General features: G+C 41.9%; 1 long non-coding RNA gene across 1 annotated transcript; it reads right to left on the reverse strand.

The window, feature by feature from the left end:
* Positions 1 to 3575: 3575 nt before the first annotated feature.
* LOC145719747 (uncharacterized) lies at positions 3576 to 9817 on the reverse strand. Its single transcript, XR_014142581.1, has 2 exons — positions 7512 to 9817; positions 3576 to 6226 (listed from the first exon to the last, which is right to left on the reverse strand). It is a non-coding gene; the product is annotated as an uncharacterized LOC145719747 (long non-coding RNA).
* Between the last annotated feature and the right edge of the window lie 13 nt (positions 9818 to 9830).

The following is a 9830-nucleotide window of genomic DNA, read 5'->3' on the forward strand; positions in this document are numbered from 1 at the left end:
AAAACTAATGATGTAATGTATGGGGATTAACATAAGAATAAAAAAATTAAAAAAAAACTAATGATGTAATGTATGGTGATTAACATAACAATAAAAATTAAAAAAAAAAAAAAAACTTCCTGGCCTAAGTCCCAGCTCAGGGGGACAGAGTTGATGTTCTGTCCCTCTCTCCCAAACCTTGACCCCAAGCCAACTAGACCAGGGGGTGGATCTTAACCCAACAAACTGATCTACTGGCTAGCCAGAAATCTAAGACCTATGCCTAAAACAGAAAGATAGGCCTGGCCAATCAAGCTCCTTACCGCTACACTGAGCAAGTCAATAGCCACTGGCCACATGTGGCTACTGCACAGGACAGCAGAGGTAGAGAACATTTTTATCATCACAGAAAGTTCTACGGCACAGAACACTGCTCTAAAGAATCTGGAACTGGGGCGCATGGGTGGCTCAGCTGGTTAAGCGTCTGCCTCCGGCTCAGGTCATGATCCCAGAGTCCCGGGATCGAGTCCCACATCAGGCTCCCTGCTTGGTGGGGAGTCTGCTTCTCCCTCTGACCCTAACCCCTCTTGTGCTCTCTCTCTCAAATAAATAAAATACAATCTTTAAAAAAAAAAAGAATCTGGAACTGGTTAACAGAAATAGGCAGTGGTGAAGTCAGAAGTGGGAGAGTTGCAACTAGAGATAGCGTAAGTTGACAAAAGGGCAGTGGCAAGAGATAACAGAGGTCATCTTATGACATAGATGAAGGTTGAAAACATGATGCCAAGTGAAAGAAGCCAATCGCCAAAGGCTACACATTGTGTGATTTCATTTATGTAAAATTTCCAGGACAGAACAATCTATAAAAACAGAAAGCAGGTTAGCAGGTGCCTAGGAATGGGAACTGGGGAGGGGGGAGGGTGCCTGCTAATGGGACAGGATCTCTTCTTGGGGTGATGAAAGTGTTCTGGAATTAGACAGTGGGGACAAGCTGCAAACTTTGTGGATAGTAAAAGTCACTGAACTGTGCACTTTTAAAAGGGTAAATTTTGGGGCGCCTGGGTGGCTCAGTCGTTCCCTGTGTCTCTGTCAAATAAATAAAATCTTCAAAAATAAATAAATAAAAGGGTAAATTTTATGTTGAGTGAATTATTATTTATTTTTTTAAAGACTTTATTTATTTGATAGAGACACAGTGAGAGAGGGAACACAAGCAGGGGGAGTGAGAGATGGAGAAGCAGGCTTCCCGTAGAGCAGGGAGCCCGATACGGGGCTCGATCCCAGGACTCCAGGATCATGACCTGAGCTGAAGGCAAACGCTTAACGACTGAGCCACCCAGGCGCCCCGTGAATTATATCTTAATTTGAGAGAGAGACAGATACAGAGCAAGAGGAGAAAACTGGCTGGAAGGGCCGTGGCAAAGCAAAGCCGTGCTGCACCCACAGTTACGAGGTGGGTGAAAAGCAGAAGTAGCAGCACATGCAGAGAGAGCAGAACATGTGTCCAGGGCCAGAAAGATGGGAGTTTCCAGGTCTTCCGGCTGTGGAGTTCCTGATTACATTACAGTCTGGTCCATGTGTGTCCTTACAAGAAAACCCTTTAATGTATCCCCTAGCTCGAGTGAGTATCTGTTCCTTGCAGCCAAACAGGCTGGCAAATACTACCTTTATATCTGTTTAAAAATCATTTCCTTGGGGGAAACGAAATGGGTAGAGGGGATTAAGTACAAATTTCTAGTTACAAAATAAGTAAATCATGGGGTTACAGCATGGGAATTTGGTAAATAAAACTATTAACTCTTCAGGGCGCCTGGGTGGCTCAGTTGGTTAAGTGTCTGCCTTCGGCTCAGGTCATGATCTCAGGTTCCTGGGATGGAGCCCCGCATCAGGCTCCTTGCTCAGTGGGGAGCCTGCTTCTCCCTCTCCCTCTGCCACTCCCCCTGCTTGTGCTATCTCTGTCAAATGAATTAAAAAAAAAAAAAACCCACAAACTATTAACTCTGCAAGGTGATGGATAGTAATTAGACTTATTGTCATGACCATTTCACAACAATACAAATGTCAAAAACTGTGCTGCACACCTGAAACTAATATGTCAATTATACTTCAATAAATTTTTAAAAATCATTTCCAAAACCTTTCATTACTCATTTTTTTCTCTCACCCCTTCTCACTACCTGTTGACCTTCATTTGTTCATTACATAAACAGAAAAATTTCAGATACTTACCAAACCTTCCAACTCCCCAAGGGGCATAAATATTTGCTGCTTCCTGATCTCCAGCCACCCACCCACCCCTATCAGGTCCCTCTCTGTGCTGTGGAAACTGGCACAGAAGAAATTGAGAATAGAAAGGACCCAGAAACACTGGCCTGAATTACTTACCAGCTGTTCTCTAGTGCAAACCAGACAAAATGCATGTATGCTGGAAGGAAGAACTTCCATTTGGATAAAGGGAAATCTTCCTGTTAGTTGGGATGTTAGGTACTAGAAAAGGCTAGTAATAAAGGTTTTTAAATCACCTTTCAGCAACTGACCAGGCTAACAATCTGCTTGTGAAGGTTTTCAGCCTTTTCTGAGGGAGATAACATCTGGAGACTTTAATTAGTAACTACCTTTATAAAAAAAAAAAAACACCTCACAGGGCTTATCATTGATTCAGCTGTATTTCCCAAGTTCCTACTATGTGCGATACCACACACTCTAGGGGCTATAGAAGGGGACTGAGCAACACTGCCCTGAAGGCAATGGCACTGAACAACTGGAAGGACACAACTATAATGCCCTGCAAATATTTTCACAGATATATACAAGTTCTGTGAAAGAAAGTGACTAAGATAGTTTTTTTTATCTGGGGGAGGAGGGAAGGGGTTTAAGGTGAATGGACAGAGGAGCTGGAAACACTGCTGTATAGCATAGAATGATGAGGGCATGGTAAGAACTCAGAAAAAAGAGATCAGAGGAGAGCGAGACAGACAGCATTAGAAAGGGAGAAAAGGACCTGAGAAAGTTAGGGGAGAGTACACAAACATTTTAAAAGATTAGAAAAAAAAGAGAAAACATTAGAAAATCAATGAGAATAAACAGATAGGTTGGAGAGACCCAGTGAAGAGCTTTTCATGTGATACTGACAGGCGTGGACTTTATTCCAAGATTTTTAAACAAGGAAGTGATCAGATTTATCTTTTAAAAGACACCTGGCAGGGGTGCCTGGGTGGCTCAGTTGGTTAAACATCTGCTTTAGGCTCGGGTCATGATCCCAGGGTCCTGGGATAGAGCCCCACATCGGGCTCCCTGCTCATTGGGGAGCCTGCTTCTCCCTCTTCCTCTACCAGCTGCTGCTCCCCCTGCTTGTGCTGTCAAATAAATAAAAATCTTAAGAAAAAAAATAAAATAAAAAATAAAAGACACCTGGCAATAATACAGAGGATGAAATAAAATGGGAAAATACGGAGATTTCCATACAAACTAGCTCCTAAGATTAGGGCCCAGTCTCAGGCAATGCTGAAAAATTTGGGGACAGGACTCATAGAACTTGGGAGATCCCTTGATGAAAAAGATGAGGAAAAGGGAAGAAGTTACTGATCACTCTTGGGTTCTAGTAGAGACAATCTGGGAAAGTGTTTTTGCATGGGAAGTTCAGGGGACATTGGGTGATTAAACACAGAGATCTGAGAATCAGAGAAGTACACTGGTACCCCCTTAAGCCAAGGGAAAGCCAAGAGAAAAGGGCCTGAGCTACAACTCCTGAACAACACTCAGCTCCTAGGATATAAGCAAAGTAAGAGGAACCAGGGAAGCTGAAGAGTGGTCAGAGCAGAATCAAGGACATTGTTAAAAATAAGAATAGGAATGGGCGCCTGGGTGGCTCAATGGGTTAAGCTACTGCCTTCCGCTCAGGTCATGATCCTGGAGTCCCAGGATGAGTCCCGCATCAGGCTCCCTGCTCAGCAGGGAGTCTGCTTCTCCCTCTGACCCTCCCCCCTCTCATGCTCTATCATTCTCTCTCAATAAATAGATAAAAATCTTAAAAAAAAAAAAAATAATAGGAACTACAGTTCAGGTCCCCCGACCCTTCCACACCTCCACCAGCCATTCTTTCTTCTCTTCTTTGTTGTAAAGAAATTTTGAAAAAGATACATTGCTCAATTATATTCCCAGGCATGTCAAGTCTCCTACTAATGAGTTAAAAGAAGAGCTGAGAATCCAACAAAAAAGTGGCAAACACACCATCAAGAACTTCCTTACTAACTCTGTGGTGTTTTGGCATATAGTACCCATGGGAGTGGGCCCGAGGACTTGCAATAATGAGAGGGTACCTGAGGCAGGCTGGTCTAGGGGGCAAAAATAAAAAGAGGATATCATTAAACTTCATTTTAGGTCCAAGGCTGATACCAATTGTCCTCAGGCAAGTCAGCTATAGCCTCTCTCAACTGGGTTTCTCATCTGTAAAAGGGGCAATAGCCTGTGACCAATTAACTTCCTGAAGCTTTTGTAGGATGGAGGACTAAACAAATGCAAACGCACTAGAGAAGAAATGATGCGATGGTGTCCCATCACCTCTAACAGAATGAGCTGCATTCAGTCCATTAGCTCTCCAACTTTAGTGTGCATGAAAACCACATGGGACACTGCTAAAATACAGATTCTGGGGTCCTATTCTAAGCATAAGACTATATGGGCATGGGTCCAGGGATCAGCATTTTTATATTCCAGGTAACTTTCCTGCAGTGATCTGTGATCCAGATTTCATGGGATACTGAACTAGTCTAACCTCGTGAAAGATGAGAAATCAGGCTGAGGAAAAATGCTGTATCTAAGGGCCGAATAAAGGCAGTGGCAAAGCATGGAGAGAAACTGTTACAATGAAAGACAATTTGAGCCACAAAGTCCTCTTTCTAAGGAGACATATCTAGTACATGGGAGTACTTCTATTATGTATTAAGTCTTTATGGTGGCATTCATTGTGATTTCACCTGTTATCTTCAGCTAAAATAAAATTTTAGCAGTAAAGAACTTGCATAAAAAGACACATCTAAATTACCTTTTTGGATACTACAGAGAAGGCAGAGCATCCATTTCAAAGGAGCAAGCCAGCTAACTTTGAGATCCCCCAAACCATTCCACAGAGAACTGTTTAGAATATGCTATTATCCACACCTGTTCCACATAATCCCAAGGGTAAACTGATTTCCAATGGAGGCCCTGATCTCAAGGCCTTACACTACCACCACCTGTTATCTAGGGACTATTCTACCATTTAATATTCTTGGCTTTGAATAACCTAAGGCTCATCTGCTTGAGGTTTCAAGATACTTTGAAGCCTGGTTAAAGTAAGTGAAATCAGGAGTCAGAAATGTGTTCTTCTCTACCAAGTGCAGAATTCAGGTTCCCTGAAGCTACAGCTCAGGGCCAGGTTAGCAATTTAGCTGTGTACAATGGCAGCGTCACTTCCTGAACAGTACTGCACACTGGTTAGATTTCTCATTCCCATGTTGAAAATTTGGGCAAACTGCCAATCAAGATTGATCCAGTTTTGCTTTTTTTGGGGGGGGGGTCAATCTGACATCCCTGAAATCATGTATTGTGTTGCATTTTCAATTAGACTAGGAAAAAATCAGAGCCCAGGGTTACAGTTTAGATGCCAATACAGCATTCTGTATACGTTACTAAATACACTCTAGTAACCAGTCTCCTCTGTGATCTAAGAATTTGATATAACTTCCCAAAAGATTATTTGAAATTGCATACCCAATGCAAAGCAGTAAAGCTAAGGTTAAAAAAAAAATACCTTGGAATCTATCATATGGGAAAACACTACAGCTTGAAGGATTAGAGCCAACACACTTGAGTTGATGTTGCTGCTCATATATCAAATACACCCTTCTGTAGAGAACTTAGTTATAGCCCCAAGGAAATCAGCAGTGATGAGACAGAATCAGACTACAATAGAAAATAATAAGAGTGTGGACTTTGGCTTCCTCACCCAATTTTTTCTTCCTTCTTTTAGGGAAAGGGACCAGTTTCATCAAATAACAAAGAAAATAGCCCAGTTCCTCTGCTTATGATAAAAATTAGACAACAAAAATACTTACACAGGACTGGAATTCAAAGAGCAATGATCCACCATCATTTCTGGAAGGAAATCCAACTTAAACGCAGCCATCACCTCACTCTCCCCTTCAGAAGCCAATGATATTAACTTGCTGCACTTGTCTGATCCACAAATACACACAGCTTTAGCTTCCTGGGCCCCACAAAAAACACAAAGTGGAAAGAGGAGCTCAGGGAAACCAGCAGTAAGTGCCACAGAAACAGGCAGGACTGGGGAGGGGAAGGGGAGTACTAGATTAAAAGGGGGATGTGAGCATGTGAAGGGAGGCTCAGCCCGGCACACAATGAAAGTGCTGATGCGCCAGGCTGGGTTTGTGTGATTTTCCCTGGCGAAGCAGTACTAAGTGCACTGTCAGATAAATAGAGTGTCAGATCCATGAAGATAGCAGTGGCTAACAGAGCAGAAGAAACACAAACTTGTTTCACATCCTCCAAACTCCTTTCTGCGAATCAGGTTCTGAGGGGCCCCAAAACCTAAAACTACCTGAAGCAAAAAACAAAAAAAAAAACAACAAAAAACCCCCAAAACCAAAAATGAAAACTGCTAAGGAAAAAAAAAGAAAGCTCACCTCATGTGGTCTGAAAATGTTTTTGGAAAGGAAAACTGGGTTGTTGGCCTTGGTTTAAATTTAGTTGCCATGTGCCAAAGACAGCAATGAGCACAGTGCTGGGTCCAAACTAACCTCAGCATAGTCGCATAAGGAATGGTTCAGACCGTCAGAAGCAGGCCAGAGACCAGCTGGCTGAAGAACTGGTCGCCAAAAACTTAAGGCCTCACATACTAACTACTACCTGCACTGGACCAACCCCGACTTCTTGATGGTGTGCTGAGAGCAAATGTGCTCCCTAATGGTTCCTCATCAGAGTGAAGGACTTTTTAAAAATTCCTGATTCAGTGACCTTCATTAGGTGGGAGAGGCAAAACTTTACTCTGAATCTTATTTTACCAGAAAATTTAAAAAGCAAAAATAAAAATGGAATAGTAATATTCTGCCTTTTGACAGAATACTAGGAAACAAGGTCTCTTCTGTTGTTCAACCTTTCTAGAGAAACAAAAACCACCAGAGTGATGATAATGAGAAAGAAGTGGGGCCCACTAGGAGCAAACACTCAAACACGTAAGGGAAGGACAGAGGAATGTAAACTAAGTCTCTTCGTTCTCCGTCCTCCTTTAAACTGATGCTAAAACCAAGATTAATGAACACACACATAAAAATTCTATTATGGGTGAGCAGTAGAAATGGATATACTTAGCAGTCAAGGCAGATGTGGTGCTCCCGTTCTCAATTTAGCTTCCCATCCTCCAAACAACAAATGGTGGCATTTCAATATTTAGGCAGTGACTCTAAAACTATATCTCTGAAGGCTCCCAAATTGCGCAGGCCTTCTTTCCATTTTTATCATTAGGATCGCCTTACCTCAAAGATTTCACTTCACTCAAGCTCAGTTCACAACACAGGGAATTTTGAAAAAAGGAAGTTATGTTCAGCCTGTAAAGAGGTAAACAAATGAACTCCTAAACGTATAGCGTTACTTAAAAACAAAAATAATGAAAGGCAACATGTCATTGCATAGGCCTAAGTGTTGTAGCCTGGCTAACAGTGCCTGACCCCCGTCTGCATCTGACCACGGAAGGTAGAAACTGTGTCTTCTAATAAACAGGCATAACCATCCGAAAGTTAGAACTACAACAGCAGCTAACCGCTTTTCTATTTTGTCAGAGGCCCTGGCTCCTTTGGAGACAAGTTGCAGGAGCTCTCTTCCACCTACTAAAGGGGGACGCTAAACCAGGCTGCAGTGAGAGGAGACTGCAATGGGCGCACACACAGCACACAGTTCACCAAGTGCTGACTGCCAGGCGGGCGGAAGACAGTAACCCTAGCTGGGACTGGTTAAGTGACTGGTTAGTTCTGACCTAGCTTCTCCTATGTACCCTGGAGCTGATCACATGCCTCTTCCTATAGAAAGCTATCAGGACCAAGGACTAACTTTGTGAGGCCGGTCAACAACTAAATTAGGGTTGTTTTTTTTTTTTTTTTTTTTTTAGTTCAAGGGTTCCTTGATAAAGGAATCAACAATAAGGAATCTCACTGGTTATTGTTATGCTTTCACTATTCACTAAAAATATATCCAGTTCTATCCCCATTTTAATCAGAATCACATGTATAACGAGAGTATTTAATGTGGAAGACTTTACTGAGCAGCCAGGCACTGCTCAGCGTATGGAAGGATGTGCACTCCTTATAGTAATTTTTACCAAGCCAAAGGTTGAAAAGCATTGGTTTTAGAGTAGTGTTTTAAAATCCATTTTATGATTTATAAGACAAGACTGCTTTAAAAACTTAAAAGATGGAAATGTTATTACATGAAGGAGGGTGCTTCTCTTTAGGCAGGTCACAAGAGTCATCTCAGTATAATTAAATTCAACATGCTTGTGGGAAAAGAAAGCACGGAAATTAATCACAAGTCACAATTTTAGAGAAAGATTAAAAAGTCAAGTGATGATAAAAACAATTATTCAAATACAAAAATGCAGATGTTAAGGGAAAATTAAAAAGTAGAATTAGCAGTTACTCACAGAAAACTGCCCATAAGTTGTTTTTTAAATTTCTTAATCAGAAACACATTCCAGGCTTGTCCCACAAAGGATGCATTAGAAGTAAAGACATGGCAGGAAAGCTTATAACCAAGGGTCCACTGCAAGAGATTTTAATTTTCCCTCACTCCCTTTTTACCGTCTGTCCTCTCACTATGAATTTACATTCATGGTTTCCTCTTCTTTCCCTGATGGTCTGTGTTAGTTTTCTTTGCCTTGAATATTCTCTACTTCTTTTCTAAGGGCGACAATTCAAAAGCCCAATGATGTGAGGGTAGGGGCAATCAGCCTGCTGTAACATTAAGAACCAAAATCATTAAAACTGATTGGTAGATAAGGGAAACCCTCTAAAGAACAGCACACATGGCATTCAGAACATCAGAATGGAATAAACAGTTTAAAAACTGGATTAGGAGAGAGAAATGCTAGAAATCACAGCAGTTGTTTTGTCAAAAGAGTGAAAGAGCAAAGAAAAGCGTAGTTGAGCAAAAAGGCCCAGGTGGCACATGCAAACGTCAGGCTGTCTATCTTGACTGATAGAACCAGGGAGTTCAATGACAAGTGAAAGGATTTTATACTTCTACCCCAATAATCTAAATGTGTTTTAAAGGGCAAAATGTGACGTCTGGTTATATGAGCATAGAGAAATCAGAGCCTACTGCCAAATTATAAAAGAGAACCTATGTCATTAAAAACCACCAACAGTCTATATAAGGAAAAGTGTAATAATCTAGGGAAAAGCCATGACACCTCAGACAGTTAAATGGATTAGATATTTTCCCCCCAAAGCTTCTAGCAGTTAGGTGACAGAAGGGATGTAGAAAAGAAGCAACTGATACTACTTGAAAATAGGGGCCCCTGGGTGGCTCAGTCGTTGAGCGTCTGCCTTCGGCTCAGGTCATGGTCCCAGGGTCCTGGGATCGAGCCCCGCATCGGGCTTCCTGCTCAGTGGGAAGCCTGCTTCTCCCTCTCCCACTCCCCCTGCTTGTGTTCCCTCTCTCTGGCTGTGTATCTCTCTGTCAAATAAATAAATACAAGCTTTTAAAAAAAAGAAAGAAAGAAAAGAACCAACCAGACTAACTTAAAATTTTAGCTTAAAACCTTTATGGGCGGGGCGCCTGGGTGGCTCAGTCGTTAAGCG

The sequence above is a fragment of the Leptonychotes weddellii genome, unplaced genomic scaffold (genome assembly GCF_054177405.1).
Source record: "Leptonychotes weddellii isolate Sample4059 unplaced genomic scaffold, ASM5417740v2 HiC_scaffold_6909, whole genome shotgun sequence".
Classification (NCBI taxonomy): Eukaryota; Metazoa; Chordata; class Mammalia; order Carnivora; family Phocidae; genus Leptonychotes; species Leptonychotes weddellii.